Consider the following 17442-nt stretch of genomic DNA (forward strand, 5'->3'; position numbering starts at 1 on the left):
GATAATTGGAGACGTTAGTCGAGCGACCTTGAAAAAGTTAGCCGACTTAAGTCTTCAAATGGAGCAATTCACTACTTGGAGATTCCAGCTTGTCCAAAAGGCTTCCAAATGTTGCAAGAACACAGAAAATACAGTAACTACAAGGCTCAAGAAGTTCCACCTCAAATGGATAATTGGAAATGTTAGTCGAGCGACCTTGAACAAGTTAACCAACGTAAGCATAATGAGGAGGTTGGTGTCTATTTGTTTTTGGTCTTGTTGGCTTGTCTCTATGCATTTGCAGGTATCTGGAGATACATTAAAGCATGTTACAGTTGGGGACATGTTTACAAGCCACAACACACAAAAAATCCAACAACATGCAGCATACAAGGACAAACTACAAGTCCATAATGGACCTGCAGAACCACAGCACAGTGTTTGCTGTGCAGAAGTATTGGAGGTATTTTTCTTCTTGTTCTTTTACTTGTGCAGGTACAATACATAACTACAATCCCAAAGAACAAGTACTTCAGCATACAACCACTCACTAGAACATAAAGCAACATCAAGACAGACCTGCAACAGATGGGCTACAGCTGCAGCAACAGCAGTGGCAAAAGGGTTGTTTTTCTTTGCAGATGCAGGGATTACAAAGTGTACACTTGTAGATGCAGCCAACAGATACCATGATACAACACCTGCAACAGCCCTCCTGGATTCTGTGCAGGCACACAAGAACCCTCCAATATCCAAGGCTGCTGGAACATCAGAAGTTGCAAAATTCTTGTTTTATCCTCCTTAGCTGATAATCATGATTGCGATGCTGTTGCATACTTCCCTTGGACTTACTTGGTACGACAAGACGAAAAAGGGCAAAGATGAAAAGAGCTTCTTCACCCCATGCAAGATAGAAGGTTCATATACTTGTTCTTCTTCAATTTAGCTATGTATGGTACGTAGCATAGTTGAATAGGACTAGTGTAGGTTACTTTCTTGTCTTTTCATGGAAGGGGAGAGTCTCCCTCATTTATGCTTTCTTAGTCGACTTGTATCGGGAGGAGTCCTCTCATAGGTTACTGCTTTCTAGTTATAGATAACTCCTTTTGCTACGGGGATGAGTTAGCCGACCTTAATAGGTTAGCCGACTTATGAACCAACATAGGATCGGAGGTAAGGTTTATGTCCCCCTCCTTGTATTTTTCTGTTTTATTTTATGTTAAGGCTTGGGGGTGATGCTCAACCCCTGACAATTTCTTACAAATACACTATTTTTAAACTCATGACCAAGAAATTAGTTGCAAATATAGTAAAAAACTTTCATGCCAAGCCGTATGAATTCTCGTGATTCCTTTATAATTTCATATTATGTCAACTACCTGACCTTGTTCAAGAATGCATTCTTTTTGGCATTTTTGAATATGTCAACAAAATGCCAAGGGTAACATCTTTAAAATACCTCAATAATAGATCTAGAAACTATCACTTTGGAATAATAAAGTGCAAGTACTTCAGTAGCATATAAACGAAAAACAAATAGACAAAACTTATAATTCCTAAACGAAATTGATTGTATTTATTATTTTGTAATGAAACTTTGCAAATAAACAACTACAATTCGCAAGCCTCTGTAAACGGCAGAACATGTCAAATTCCTTTTGTAATCAGTAAGTTGTGTAATTTCGTGTGGTTAAGCATTGGAGCGAATGGTTTGAGTGGTTCAATTCATCATGAATTGGGAAACATAACAACCAAAGGTGCACGAAAGCTGGCAAATAGTCTCTCGTCATTACTGAAAGAAAAGTCATAAAAGGCTGCAAAAAAAAGTCTTCAAGGAAAAAGTAAAAAAGGAAAAACGCGTTTTGGTAGGTATGGTAGGTGTGTTTACGCGTTGAAAACGCGTATACTATCCTTTTACGCGTTTTCATCTTCCTATAAATAGAGGGCCTCTTGCCTTTATTTTATTCATTCAGAAAAAAAAGAGTAAGAATACAAAGAGAGTTATACACCAAGATAAATATTGTATTCTTCAGTGTCCTCTTTAGTAGTTGTTTCTTTTACAAGAGAGGAGTGTTAATTGTTATTTTCTCCTTGTATTTGAGAGCAGCATACTCCCATATTTGAATAGTAAAATCCTTCTACCCGTGGTTTTTCCCCTCTATCTGTTTGAGGGGTTTTCACGTAAAATTCTCGTGTCCAATTTATTTTTATTATTTATTATCATATCAAACTTTAATTGTGGTGCTTCCTCTCCAACAATTACAGCCAACTTGATTAACTCCATTTAAGGAATTGAATACAGGGGAAGCGAGAGTTGGGCATATCTATAGGGATGAATTAGCGGAAAGGAGTTTGATGCAGGGGAGATATGAGAATTGGAGAAGCTCTTTACAGAAAGATCAAGCCTTTGGAGATGAGAGAGTTGGAAAACGCTGCTATTGGAATCAATCTTTCCTACAAGGCCGCTGCAGCCGAGGTCAAGTTCAATGACATGACCAGTCATGTCATCGCATACGACTCCATCCCATTAGAAGTAATCTCTGCCCATGTTCCATGAACTCATTTTTGGATAAGGCGCCTTACAATAATATAAGCATGACGGATCTATAGTAAAGGTCTGCTTGAATTTCAGAAGGGAAATGGTATGATGTTCCTGAGAGAGGTGAGGTAATATTGATATTGAAGAAACAGTAAATACTGCATCATAGAGAAAGACAAGTAAGAGCACAACTGAATAGCCCATGTTTAGCTTCAAACACTTCCTAAGTATGCAATCAATAAGGTATTCAAATATATATATATAGGCACATATTTGCTTGACTAAGTAACCAGAAGATAACAAAAATATAAACATGAAAAACAGAGCCACTCCTGATAAAGAGAAGAAAACAAATATGAAAAACAGAGCGAATCATGATAAACAGAAGGAAACAAAATAACCTGTCAACGATGTCTTTGTCGGAGGCAGAGGGAATGAAAATAGATTAATGGGATAAAGACATGCTATTGGAGACATTTATATAGATCAGTGAAGAATGTGAAAAGGTTTTGGAAAAACTTAAGAAGATGCAGAAGCATGTTAAATAAAAGTTTTGAGTTCCCATAAACTCAGAAAAATAATCTAGTCATCAAACTTAACATACGGAAATATCCTAGGAACTGAAAGTCACCGTACCAAAACTCTAAAACTAATAAGTCTAGAAAATGGAGTGCAATCCTCAAAGAAATTATTAAAAGTTAACAAATGTTTGAATTCCCAATTCCCGAACGAAGGACTATGATAAATGAGAGAGTCCACGACAACGTGAAAGAATGGCTCACCCTTGGACTCGAACAAGATTACTCCTCTAGGCGAGGTCTCTCCGCAGCCGGCTGAATGTACCCTGCACTCAACAAAAACAGAGCAAGTGTAGTATTAGTACACAAAATCAATCGTGTATTGGTAGGATCACGCGGCTAGACAGTAAGCGGACCATGGACAAGTAAACTCGACATAATAAGCACATGTATATAGAATAACTTAACTAGTGTCATCTCAAACAATGTTCACCAAGATCACAGTTCAACAATCTCAAAATCATATAACTTCACATAAAGGTCCTTTCATGGAACCTACAACCACTTAACTTGTGTTGGAATATAACACCCCTCAAAAATTTTCCCTAAGATTCGGGCCTTTTTTGTATACGTGTAGGGCTCATCGTATTTATTTCGAAGTATGTGCTTGAGTTAAGGTGAGTCCTTGAGGAGTTTAAGAGCATTGGAGGTGATGTGGGGTCATTGAGGACCCCTAGGACCGAGCTAAGTCCAAAAGATCCGTCGTGGTTAAGTTTAGGACGAGTATGTAAGGGTCGACTTTTAACGACCCTATCTTTTGAAAGACGTCAATCTGGGTGGCCCACGACCTATCAAATTAAAGGTCGTCGAGTCTTCTTTCCAACGCCACCAAGAACATAAATTTTGGAGTTCGGAGTCAAAAGATATGACGATCCAAAGATGAACTAGCACGATAGGAATTTCATTTTTTGGCCTGGATTGCAACTGCTGGGGAAATGGCCTTGGCGCTGTAAGGGCGCGACGCGCCACTATCGCGCCAGAAACATGCCTCAGTAGTTTGGTCCCTAGCGCGACGCGTCACTAAAAGTTGTGCAGGGTTTTTCAGGCCAAATTCCCAGAATTCAGAACAATGGGCTTGGCGCTGTAAGGGCGCGATGCGCCACTATCGGGCCAGAAACATGCCTCAATAGTTTGGTCCTTGGCGCAATGTGCCACTAAAAGTTGTGCAGGTTTTAGGCGTAATTGGCCTTGGCGCTGTAAGGGCGCGACGCGCCACTATCATGCCAAGGGCGTTTTAGCCTATTTTCGGAACTTTTGAGGAGGGGCAATTTGGGAACTTACCCAAATTATATATATGTAACACTTGGTCTTTTGGGAACCCATTTGGCAGCCCCCACTTTCTCTCTAAAAAGCCCTAGGAGCTTCTCTCTCTTCTTCATCTTCTCCATTTCCAACAAAAAGAGTTCAAGAGCTTCAAGATTTGAGTCCCCCATTGAAGACCAACATCAAGGTTTCTTCAAAGTCTTCAAACAAGGTATGTAAGGCTATCCAAAACATGGGCTAAGTTCACCCATGTGCCCTATTCTTGCTTGAGGTTAGATATTCATGAAAAATAGAGTTCTTGGTATGGTGTATGTCTATATAAACTTTGTCTCCTATTTATATAATGCTATATGTGTTGATGTTGTTGAGCCAATAAGTCCTTAAATTCCTTCATGATTAGTATGAATTGATGGAGATGAATTGTTGTTATGTTTTGTTGACCTCTTTAGCCATGTGAATATGTTGTTTAAGTCAATTTCCTTAAATGCGTTATTCTATTTGAATTGTTGAGTTGAAGTCATAAAGTTGTGTTAAATCTTGAGGAGATGTCATAAATGTTCATATAGAGGAAGCTTGATTGAGTTGATATGATGAAGGAATTGGCAAGTGGACAAGGTCCTAAATGAGACTTGTCATTGTGCCTCAATTGAATTGCAAATGAGAACCGAGTTGATGAGGTGGTATTGTACCACATGAAACTAGCCGTGAGGGCTTGTTTGAGATGATTCGAGGAGTCTTATGAGCATAGAGTCATGGGAGGAGTATCGAGCACCGAAGTGGGTGAGAGTATAGTCCGTACTCGAACCCCAGAAACTACGCCGCCAACGTAGGTAGGTATGGAACCATTAAAGTCGGATGATTCCCGAGGGATTGAAACCGTTAAAGTCAGATGTTTCCCATGGGATCGAACCGTTAAAGTCGGATGTTTCCTATTTGTATTGTCCTGAAATGGGCAACAACATCGGATTATTATACTATCACCGGCTCATAGGTGATGGTTGTCGGTTAAGAGAAACTCCCATTTAGGCCTTGTTAGTGCTCCGAGTCAGTTGAGTTAAGTGGCTTATGAGTTAGTCCCGTCTAAACTATTCTTGTTGGACTTAGGACATTGAGTGAGTTGTGATGTATACATGTATGAGTTGAGGTCCTGAGTTGATATTGATGTTTTCTTAATGTGGTTTCATCCGGCCATTTTACATACTCGTACATTCCATGTACTGACGCCATTTGGCCTGCATCGTTTCATGATGCAGAGACAGGTACTAGAGATCATCAACCGGCGCTCCGTTGAAGATCCACATACACTTCCAGCCAGTCGGTGAGTCCTCCTAGTTCCCAGAGGATATTGGGCCTTCTCGTACAATTTTGTTGTCTCTTCTTTTATTTAGATTGTTGGTAGCCATGGGCTTGTCATTGGCACCTTTTTGACTTGAATAGAGGCTTCGTAGACTGAAGTGTGGGAAGGATTAAACTGTTATCTTGAGGAGTCTTAACTTACTATTCTTGTTGGGTTGTAAATGTTTAGCCTTCGGCCCTTATAGTATGAAAAGTATTTCATTAATTGAGTTCCGCTAAGAGAATGTGAATGAACGAATGAGTGACTGGACCAGGTGGTTCGCTCGGAGGTCAGAAATGGCCTTTGGGTGCCGGTTACGTCTAAGGTACCCTTCCGGGGCATGACAAACATGGTATCAGAGCCCAGAGTTCAAGTGTCCTAGGGAGTCTATGAAGCCGTGTGTATTAGAGTCTTGCTTATGGGTGTGTTGTGCACCACACTTATGAGCAGGAGGCTATAGGACATTAGGAATTGTTTCACTTCTTTCATACTCTGAATTTGTGCGATGGAGTTAAACTCCATGAAAACTTCCTTTCTAATTCGTGCATTTATACGTTACAGATAATGCCTCCTAAACGTACCGCTAGCCAAAGGAATATTGATAATGCGGGGATGCCACAGTCAGAGGCACGCCCAGCAAGGGCTAGAGGCCGACCCGCGAGGTATGCGGAGGCACCTCAAGTGCCATTTACCCCACCTGCACCCACATCAGAAGCTGAATTTCGAGGGGCAATTGCAATGCTCACTCAACTAATGGCTGCCCGAAACGGTAATCAGAGTTCGCCGACTCTCAGCTCTAGTTCCCAGGAGCCATCTACTGCCATTAGAATTAGAGACTTTCTGAGGATGAATCCACCGGCATTTACGGGTTCTAAGGTTGATGAAGATCCCTAGAACTTCATTGATGAAATATGGAAGATTCTAAAAGCTCTGCATGCTACAGAAATTGAGGGGGTCGAGTTGGTGTCTTATCAACTCAAAGATGTGGCAAACATTTGGTATAATCAATGGGAATAAGGTAGGGGTGAGGATGCTGAACCTGCTAGGTGGGATGAATTTGAGGGAGCTTTTCTTGACCACTTCTTTCCCCGAGAATTGAGGGAAGCGAAGGTGGAGGAATTTGTTAATCTGAAATATGAAGGTATGTCGGTTAAGGAGTATAGCCTAAAGTTCATCCATCTATCCAGGTATGCTCCAGAAATGATTCCTGATATGAGAACAAAGATGAGAAAGTTCGTCTCCGGATTAGGGAGACGTGTGAAAAAGGAGTACAAGGCAGCATTGTTGATCTCGGATATGGATCTTTCCAGATTAATGGTGTATGCTCAACAGGTAGAGGAGGAGAAAAGAAAGGACAGAGAAGAGCACCTGAGCAAAAAGGCAAGGTCATCTGGGCATGAGAATGAGCAGAGGCAAAGAAAAAGCAGCAGGTCCTTCTTCCAGAAGAGGCCTTCCAACTATACCTCATCTACCGCCAGTGCACCGATGCCGCAGAACAGGTATGATAGGCAGGGACAGAGTCGTCAGAATTTCAGACCCCAGGGTTCTCAATCCCAGGTCAGTGCAAGTCAAGGTGCGAGGGAGAAGCCATCGTGCAGTAAGTGTGGTAGGCTCCACTTTGGAGAATGTCGAGCGGGAAGGGTTGGTTGTTATAAATGCGGCCAAATGGGCTATTTTCAGAGGGAGTGTCCAACAGGGGGAAATAGAGTCCAGTATTCTGCCACTGCACCGCCGGCTAGAGGTAATCAGAGGGGCACTACTTCAGGCACCAGCGGAGGTACCAACCACCTATATGCCATGGGTAGTCGCCAAGATCAGGAGAACTCTCCAAACGTCGTGACGGGTATGATTCGAGTTTCTTCTTTTGATTGTTATGTATTGGTGGATCCAGGTGCCACCCTATCCTTTGTGACTCCTTATGTGGCTAGTAAATTCAATAAAATCCCTGAACGTCTTCTTAAGCCTTTTAGTGTGGCCACTCCTGTCGGTGATTCTGTCGTAGCTGAGAGAGTCTATAGAGATTGCACTGTGTCAATTCATCACAGGGATACCTTGGCTGACTTGGTTGAGTTAGACATGATTGATTTCGACGTGATCTTTGGCATGGACTGGCTTTATTTCTGTTATGCCTCTATTGATTGTAGGACTCAAATTGTCACATTCAAATTCCCGAATAAGGCTGTCATAGAGTGGAAGGGTAGTCCTATTGCGCCTAAGGGTAAGTTTATTTCATACCTTAGGGCCAAGAATCTAATCTCAAAAGGGTGTGTTTATCACATTGTCCGAGTGAGAGATGACAGCATTGAGTCTTCATCCCTTGAGTCAGTGCCGATTGTCAATGAGTTTCCGGATGTCTTTCCTGAAGATCTACCTGGAGTCCCTCCTGACAGGGAGATCGACTTCAGGATTGATGTCCTTCCTGATACCCAACCTATCTCAATTCCTCCATATAGAATGGCTCCGGCTGAGTTGAAGGAGTTGAAGGAGCAGCTGAAAGACTTATTAGATAAGGGATTCATTAGGCCGAGTGTCTCACCATGGGGTGCTCCGGTCCTATTTGTGCGGAAGAAGGATGGGTCCCTTAGAATGTGCATCAACTACAGGCAGCTGAATAGAGTCACTATAAAGAACAAATACCCTCTCCCCAGAATAGATGATTTATTCAATTAATTTCAAGGTGCCGCTTGTTTCTCAAAGATAGACTTGAGATCCAGCTACCATCAGTTGAAGGTGAGAGAGTGTGATATTCCGAAGACTGCTTTCCGGACTCGTTATGGCCACTTTGAATTTTTGGTCATGTCCTTTGGGTTGACTAATGCCCCCGCCGCTTTTATGGATCTCATGAACCGAGTATTCAAACCGTATCTTGATATGCTTGTGATTGTATTCATAGATGATATTCTGGTTTACTCCAAGAATGAAGAGGAGCACGCCTATCATCTTAGAGTTGTTCTACAAACTTTGAGGGACCGGGTACTGTATGCAAAGTTCTCTAAATGCAAATTTTGGCTTGCATCAGTGGTTTTCTTAGGCCACATTATATCTGGATATGGTATTCAGGTTGATGCTCAGAAAATTGAGGCTGTGAAGAATTGGCCTAGACCCACATCCCCAACAGAGATAAGGATCTTCTTGGGTTTGGCTGGCTATTATCGAAGGTTTGTAGAGGGATTCTCATCCATATCATCACCACTGACTAAGCTGACTCAAAAAAGGCTAAGTTCCAATAGTCCGATACTTGTGAGGAGAGTTTTCAGAAATTGAAGACCAAGCTAACTATTGCTCCTATTCTAACCTTGCCCGATGTTACAGAAGGTTTTATGATCTATTGTGATGCATCCAGAATTGGTTTGGGTTGTGTGTTGATGCAAATGGGGAAGGTGATAGCCTATGCTTCAAGACAGTTTAAGGTTCACGAGAGGAATTACCCAACTCATGACCTTGAGCTGGCGGCTGTGGTGTTTGCGCTTAAAATCTGGTGCCACTACCTGTATGGAGTGCATATCGATGTATTCACCAATCACAAGAGCTTGCAATACGTCTTTGGCCAGAAGGAACTCAACCTAAGGCAAAAGAGATGGCTTGAGCTACTCAAGGACTATGATATGAGCATCCTCTACCATCTAGGTAAAGCTAATGTTGTTGCTGATGCTCTTAGCAGGTTGTCTATGGGTAGCACGGCCCACGTGGAGGAAGGAAGGGGAGAATTGGCGAAAGAGGTACACAGATTAGCCCGATTGGGAGTTCATCTGGAAGAGAACAATGAAGGTGGAGTAAATTTTCGAGATGGGGCTACGTTCTCACTTGTAGCAGAGGTAAAGGAGAAACAAGATCAGGACCTCGTCCTCTTTCGATTGAAAGAAGTGGTTCACAAACAAGGGGTGATGGTTTTTATCAAAGGGGGAGATGGTGTGTTAAGGTACCAAGGTAGATTGTGTGTACCTGATATCGATGATGTTCGAGAGAGGATTAGGGCCGAAGTGCATAATTCCAGGTACTCCATTCATCTAGGCTCCACGAAAATATATCATGATTTGAAGGAAATCTATTGGTGGAGTGGGATGAAGAAGGATATTGCGGAAATTGTTTCCAAGTGACCGAATTGCCAACAGGTGAAGGTTGAGCATCAAAGGCCATGTGGTTTAGCCCAAAACATAGAAATTCTAGAATGGAATTGGGAGATGATCAACATGGACTTTATTACAGGCTTGCCGAAGTCCCGAAAGCAACATGATTCCATTTGGGTGATTGTGGATAGAATGACGAAATCAGCTCACTTCTTGGCGGTTAAAACTACTGATACCGCAGAAGATTATGCAAAGTTGTACATCCAAGAGATCGTCAGATTGCATGGGGTTCCTTTGTCTATTATCTAAGATAGAAGAGCTCAATTCACTTCCCAATTTTGGAAATCCTTTCAGAAGGGATTAGGTTCGAGGGTGAACTTGAGTACAACCTTCCATCCCCAGACAGATGGCCAAGCAGAGCGCACAATTCAGACATTGGAAGATATGTTGAGGGTGTGTGTGCTTAACTTCAAGGGAAATTGGGATGATCACTTGCCTCTCATAGAGTTTGCATATAACAATAGCTATCAGGCAAGCATTCAAATGGCTCCTTATGAAGCCTTGTATGGGAGGAGGTGTAGATCGCCCATTGGGTGGTTTGAAGTTGGTGAAGCCGAGTTGATTGGGCCTGACCTCGTTCATCAAGCCATGGAAAAGGTACGAGTTATCCGAGAGAGGCTAAAGACAGCCCAAAGTTGCCAAAAATCTTACACCGATGTGAGGAGAAGAGACTTAGAGTTTGAGGTGGATGATTGGGTGTATTTCAAAGTGTCACCCATGAAGGGGGTCATGAGGTTTGGAAAGAAGGGGAAACTTAGTCCCCGATACATTGGTCCGTACTAAATTTCGAGGCGGATCGGGAGTGTTGCTTATGAGTTGGACTTACCCTCAGAGCTAGCTTCTATTCATCCGGTATTCCACGTTTCCATGTTGAAAAAGTGCTTGAGCGATCCCTCGTTGGTAGTCCCTATTGACAGCGTTGGAATTAAGGATAGCTTGTCTTATGAAGAGGTCCCAGTCCAAATTCTTGATCGCCAAATTCGCAAATTGAGGAACAAGGAAGTCGTCTCAGTCAAAGTTCTGTGGAGGAATCAACTTGTTGAGGAAGCTACGTGGGAAGCGGAGGAAGCCATGAAATCTAAATATCCACATCTATTCGTGCCTACCGAGGAGAATATTGAAGGTAATGACCATTTCCTTGACTCGAATTCATTTGTGCCTTTTTGAGTTTTGATTGATATTTGATTGAGAATTTGATTGATTGAATGATTGAGTTTTGATTGTGATTTGTACCCCGAGTCCATTCTTGGTTGCTCGTCATTCGAGGACGAATGATCCCAAGGGGGAGATAATGTAACACCCCTCAAAAATTTTCCCTAAGATTCGGGCCTTCTTTGTATATGTATGGGGCCCATCGTATTTATTTCGAAGTATGTGCTTGAGTTAAGGTGAGTCCCTGAGGAGTTTAAGAGCGTTGGAGGTGATGTGGGGTCATTGAGGACCCCTAGGACCGAGCTAAGTCCAAAAGATCCGTCGTGGTTAAGTTTAGGACGAGTATGTAAGGGTCGACTTTTAACGACCCTATCTTTTGAAAGACGTCAATCCGGGTGGCCCGCAACCTATCAAATTAAAGGTCGTCGATTCTTCTTTCCAACGCCACCAAAAACGTAAATTTTGAAGTTCGGAGTCAAAAGATATGACGATCCAAAGATGAACTAGCACGATAGGAATTTCATTTTTTGGCCTGGATTGCAATTGCTGGGAAAATGGCCTTGGCGCTGTAAGGGCGCGACGCGCCACTATCGCGCCAGAAACATGCCTCAGTAGTTTAGTCCCTGGCGCGACGCGCCACTAAAAGTTGTGCAGGGTTTTTCAGGCTAAATTCCCAGAATTCAGAACAATGGGTTTGGCGCTGTAAGGGCGCGATGCGCCACTATCGCGCTAGAAACATGCCTCAGTAGTTTGGTCCTTGGCGCAATGCGCCACTAAAAGTTGTGCAGGTTTTAGGCGTAATTGGCCTTGGCGCTGTAAGGGCGCGACGCGCCACTATCGCGCCAAGGGCGTTTTAGCCTATTTTCGGAACTTCTGAGGAGGGGCAATTTGGGAACTTACCCAAATTATATATATGTAACCCTTGGTCTTTTGGGAACCCATTTGACAGCCCCCACTCTCTCTCTAAAAAGCCCTAGGAGCTTCTCTCTCTCTCTTCTTCATCTTCTCCATTTCCAACAAAAAGAGTCCAAGAACTTCAAGATTTGAGTCCCCCATTAAAGACCAACATCAAGGTTTCTTCAAAGTCTTCAAACAAGGTATGTAAGGCTATCCAAAACATGGGTTAAGTTCACCCATGTGCCCTATTCTTGCTTGAGGTTAGATATTCATGAAAAATAGAGTTCTTGGTATGGTGTATGTCTATATGAACTTTCTCTGCTATTTATATAATGCTATATGTGTTGATGTTGTTGAGCCAAGAAGTCCTTAAATTCCTTCATGATTAGTATGAATTGATGGAGATGAATTGTTGTTATGTTTTGTTGACCTCTTTAGCCATGTAAATATGTTGTTTAAGTCAATTTCCTTAAATGCGCTATTCTATTTGAATGGTTGAGTTGAAGTCATAGAGTTGTGTTAAATCTTGAGGAGATGTCATAAATGTTCATATAGAGGAGGCTTGATGAGGTGGTATTGTACCACATGAAACTGGCCGTGAGGGCTTGTTTGAGATGATTCGAGGAGTCTTATGAGCATAGAGTCATGGGAGGAGTATCGAGCACCGAAGCGGGTGAGAGTATAGTCCATACTCGAACCCCAGAAACTATGCCGCCAACGTAGGTAGGGATGGAACCGTTAAAGTCGGATGCTTCCCGAGGGATTGGAACTGTTAATGTCGGATGCTTCCCGTGGGATCGAACCGTTAAAGTCGGATGTTTCCCATTTGTATTGTCCTGAAATGATAGGACTTGACTAATCGATGGTGCTCATGATTAGAGAGGCGTTCATACCCTGGCAAGGTATGGACGGACGTGGCAACAACGTCAGATTATTGTACTATCACCGGCTCATAGGTGATGATTGTCGGTTAAGAGAAACTCCCATTTAGGCCTTGTTAGTGCTCCGAGTCAGTTGAGTTAAGTGGCTTATGAGTTAGTCCCGTCTAAACTATTCTTGTTGGACTTAGGACATTGAGTGAGTTATGATGTATACATGTATGAGTTGAGGTCCTGAGTTGATATTGATGTTTTCTTAATGTGGTTTCATCCGGCCATTTTACATACTCGTACATTTCATGTACTGACGCCATTTGGCCTACATCGTTTCATGATGCAGAAACAGGTACTAGAGATCATCAACCGGCGCTCCGTTGAAGATCCACATACACTTCCAGCCAGTCGGTGAGTCCTCCTAGTTCCCGGAGGATATTGGGCCTTCTCGTACAGTTTTGTTGTCTCTTCTTTTATTTAGATTGTTGGTAGCCATGGGCTTGTCATTGGCACCTTTTTGACTTGAATAGAGGCTTCGTAGACTGGAGTGTGGGGAGGATTAAACTGTTATCCTGAGGAGTCTTAACTTACTATTCTTGTTGGGTTGTAAATGTTTAGCCTTCGGCCCTTATAGTATGAAAAGTATTTCATTAATTGAGTTCCGCTAAGAGAATATGAATGAACGAATGAGTGACTGGACCAGGTGGTTCGCTCGGAGGTCAGAAATGGCCTTCGGGTGCCGGTTACGTCTAGGGTACCCTCCCGGGGTGTGACATGGAACGTGACACCCGATCTAAGTACATATGAAAGGGGAAAAGGGAAGCCAAGAAAATACATTCATGTACAATTTTTGTTTGCTCACTCACGGTGGATCTCAAACTTATAAAGCTAAGCTCTCTTAATCTTTCCATCATAAATAAAAATATTTAATGGCAATTAGTGGGGAATAGAAAGAGATTCGTATCATGAATATAGGTATTTTGTTTTTATCATAAAACGGTTAAATATTAAATAGGAATATGATCAATTCATTATTCATTTTTTGTCATTATGTTAGACGCAGATTCACTATATAGTCATATCAAGAGTTTTGGATTAACAATTATTTTACTTTTATTATACATATTAAAATATAGACAACAGCTTAAATTTACTATTTAACAATATAATAATAATAATCATATGTATATATACATTAATTAATTAATGGTATTATTATAGTAACTCAACTTTATAGGGTTATTTTAGTATTTCAACTTTCAACTTTTTTTGTTCCCACTTTTAGTAATATATGATGATGATGGATCAGATGTTATATAGTTATGCAGTAGTGATAGTGGTTTATTTGATGTATTATGTAGTTATGTAGTAGTGATAGTAGTCGAAATTGATAGGTGAGCCAAACTTTTAACGGATGACATAAATGATCATTTTCTCAAAGTTTGATGATGATGAAGTCATTGTTTGTTTATATGTTGATGACATGTTGATAATGAGTAAAGACATTGCCGATGTAAATGCTACGAAGCATATGCTTGCTAGCAAATTTGGCATGAAAGACTTAGGGGTTGCTGACTTAATCTTAGGAATTAGGATCCATAAAACTCCACAAGGTCAAGCATTATCACAATCACATTATATTGAAAATATACTTGATAAGTTTAAATATTTAAATTTCAATGTTGCAAACACTCCAATTGATGTAAGTTTTGCACTTCAAAAGAATGAAGGTAAAAGTGACTCACAATTGGACTATGCACGAGTTTTGGGAAGTTTGATGTATATTATGAATTGTACACGACCAGATATAGCATGTGCTATTAGCAAGTTGAGTCGATTCACGAATAATCCTAATCAAACTCATTGGATGGCAATGAAACGAGTCTTGGGGTATTTGAAACACACCCAAAACTATGCTTTGCATTATAATAAATATCCCGCAGTAATTAAGGGATATAGTGATGCAAACTGGATCACCGGATCATCTGAAGTTAAATCCACAAGTGGATATGTTTTCACCGTTGGTGGAGGAGCAGTGTCTTGGAAATCATCAAAACAGACATGCATCGCCCGCTCTACATGGAGTCTGAATTTATAGCTTTAGACAAGGCTGGTGAAGAAGCTGAATGGCTTCGAAATTTTTTGGAAGATATTCCATTTTGGCCCAAACCTTTGGCACCCATATGTATACATTGTGATAGCCAAGCAGCAATAGGGAGGGCAGGAAATGTTATGTATAATGGAAAATCGCGTCACATTCGACGGCGACACAATACTGTTAGACAACTACTCTCTAGTGGTGTTATCACTATTGACTATGTAAAGTCAAGAGATAATATATCGGATCCACTAACAAAAGGCTTATCTAGAGAGGCTGTTGAAAGATCATCGAGGGGAATGGGGTTAAGGCCTAGGACAAGTCAACATGGCGGTAACTCTACCTAGTAGACTGGAGATCCCAAGAACTAGGTTCAAAGAGATCAAACAAAGTTATGATTGACGGTTCAACATTGTCAAATAACTCAACCCATTCTCGTGATGATGACAATGTTCAGAAACAAAGGATAAAACCTTAAGGCTTTTAATGAGTTAATAAAGCTTTAAAGGTTTTTTAATGATTATCTAAATCTGACGGAAAATAACTAGATAGTGTGTGTCTATAGGACTACACGTTTAGAAATCACCTATGTGAATGTGAAGTATAAGCCGCTTTAAGGGGAATGACAGTAAAGGCCCATTCTCTATGCATTCACGAAACCAGGCGGTGTTCATGGCTGAAACGAACACAACCGTGAGAACCATAGATGGTTGATGATTGATTGTGTGACTTATGTTGTCTAGTTATACAACAAATTTCGACGGTTCAAAGATATCGCATCTACCGATTGATCGAGTATATCCTATATAAGTTCACTATGGAAAGTTCAAAGGGAAACATACTTATCCAGATGCAATTAATCTTCGCTTGTATATCACACACTTATCCGTGCATTCCTTTATCTTGTAGACATTCCCCATTCATGTGGGGGATTGTTGGGTTTAATTGATAGGTTGAATGGGAAATTGAGGGAAAAAGAAGTGGAGAGGAAATGATATGTTCTCTCTTGATTTATTAAATAAGCTTTGGTCCCACATAGGTGGTGGAAATGAAAAGTCTCCTACTTAAAAGTAGAAGCACTCCTTCATGTTGCTAAAGGGTCAAGAAGAGGGTCTCCCCTCGCGCCGTCGTCGTCGTCGCTCGCTCGGCTCGGCTCGGCTTCGGCTTCAGCTATGGCTACGGCTACGGATTTGGATTTGGATTTGGATTTGGATTTGGTCAATTGATATGATTGATTGATAATCTTTTTGGACCAAATTTTCTTTAAATTTTTAATTAATTAATATTATTTATTTAATTAATTAATTAAGTGGAAAAAATCCTGACCCGCGACCCGCGACCCATTTCTTTCCGGATTAATTTAAAATTTCCCTCCATTTTTTCCAACGGATTTTTGAATGGTTGCAACCTTGTCCGAAAAGTTGCAAACCTTCTCAACAGGCAAACCTTTTCCCAACAAGTGCCTTTTCTGAAAAGGTGTAAACAGTCTATATATATATCTGTAAATCTTCAGAATGTTCCATACGAAATTCTGAACATACCATCTTCTTCTTCTTCTTTCTGCACTTCCTAAAATCGTGTGATATACATCCTTCAAGTGGTTCGCTGTCATCAAAGATTTGCAGTACCTCTACTTTGGTGAGTAAATCGTTCTATCCTGGGAGGAAAAATTCTAAAATCACGGGTACTTTGAGGGGAATAATTTCCTTAAGGACACACTGTGCATTCAGTGGGCTCGATTCTGTTTCTGCATTAATTTTTTAGATTCTGTGTTTTATTACCTTTACTTGTTGTTACTGATTTTAATATTTACAATACAGTTTACTAACAGATGATATATCACCTGAGTTGCTCCCAAGAGCACGCGAATTGAGTGTAGATTGTTGCTAGAGCCTTACTAGGTTTTTGATTCCTACTGCGACTGAAACTCTGAGTATTGTCGATTGTAAGAATGTTGAAATACTTTCGGTGGCATGTGGGGGGACCCAGATGACGTCTTTGATTATTAAGGATTGTTCAAAGCTGAAGTGGCTGCCAGAACGTATGCAGGAACTCCTCCCATCTCTTAAAACATTGTAGCTGTTGGATTGTCCAGAAATAGAGTCCTTTCCTGAAGGAGGATTGCCCTGCAATTTAAAATTTCTTATAATCGACAAATGCAAGAAACTGGTGAACAGACGAAAGGAGTGGCGTTTACAGAGACTCCCCTGTCTCAGAGAGTTATGGCTCGCACATGATGGCAGTGACGAAGAGATTCTTGCTGGTGAGAATTGGGAGTTGCCTTCCTCTATTCAAAGACTTACCATACGCAATCTGAAAACATTTAGCATCCAAGTTCTCAAAAGCCTCACCTCTCTTGAATATCTATGTATTCATTCCCCGCACCTCACTTTGCTTCAAAGTTTCCAGTCACTTTCCGAATTAGCACTGCCTTCGTCCCTCTCTCAGCTGACCATTGGGGATTGCCCTAATCTCCAATCACTTTTCGAATCAGCACTGCCCTTCTCCCTCTCTCAGCTGACCATCTATGGTTGCCCTAATCTCCAATCACTTTCTGAATCAACACTGCCCTCTTCCCTCTCTTAGCTGACCATCCATGGT

The 17442-nt window shown here is 41.3% G+C and overlaps 1 pseudogene; it reads left to right on the top strand.

Moving 5' to 3' along the window:
• The first annotated feature begins 11528 nt into the window (after positions 1-11528).
• Positions 11529-17442, top strand: LOC129903781 (putative disease resistance protein At3g14460; annotated as a pseudogene).

Source organism: Solanum dulcamara, chromosome 9 (assembly GCF_947179165.1).
Source record: "Solanum dulcamara chromosome 9, daSolDulc1.2, whole genome shotgun sequence".
Classification (NCBI taxonomy): domain Eukaryota; kingdom Viridiplantae; phylum Streptophyta; class Magnoliopsida; order Solanales; family Solanaceae; genus Solanum; species Solanum dulcamara.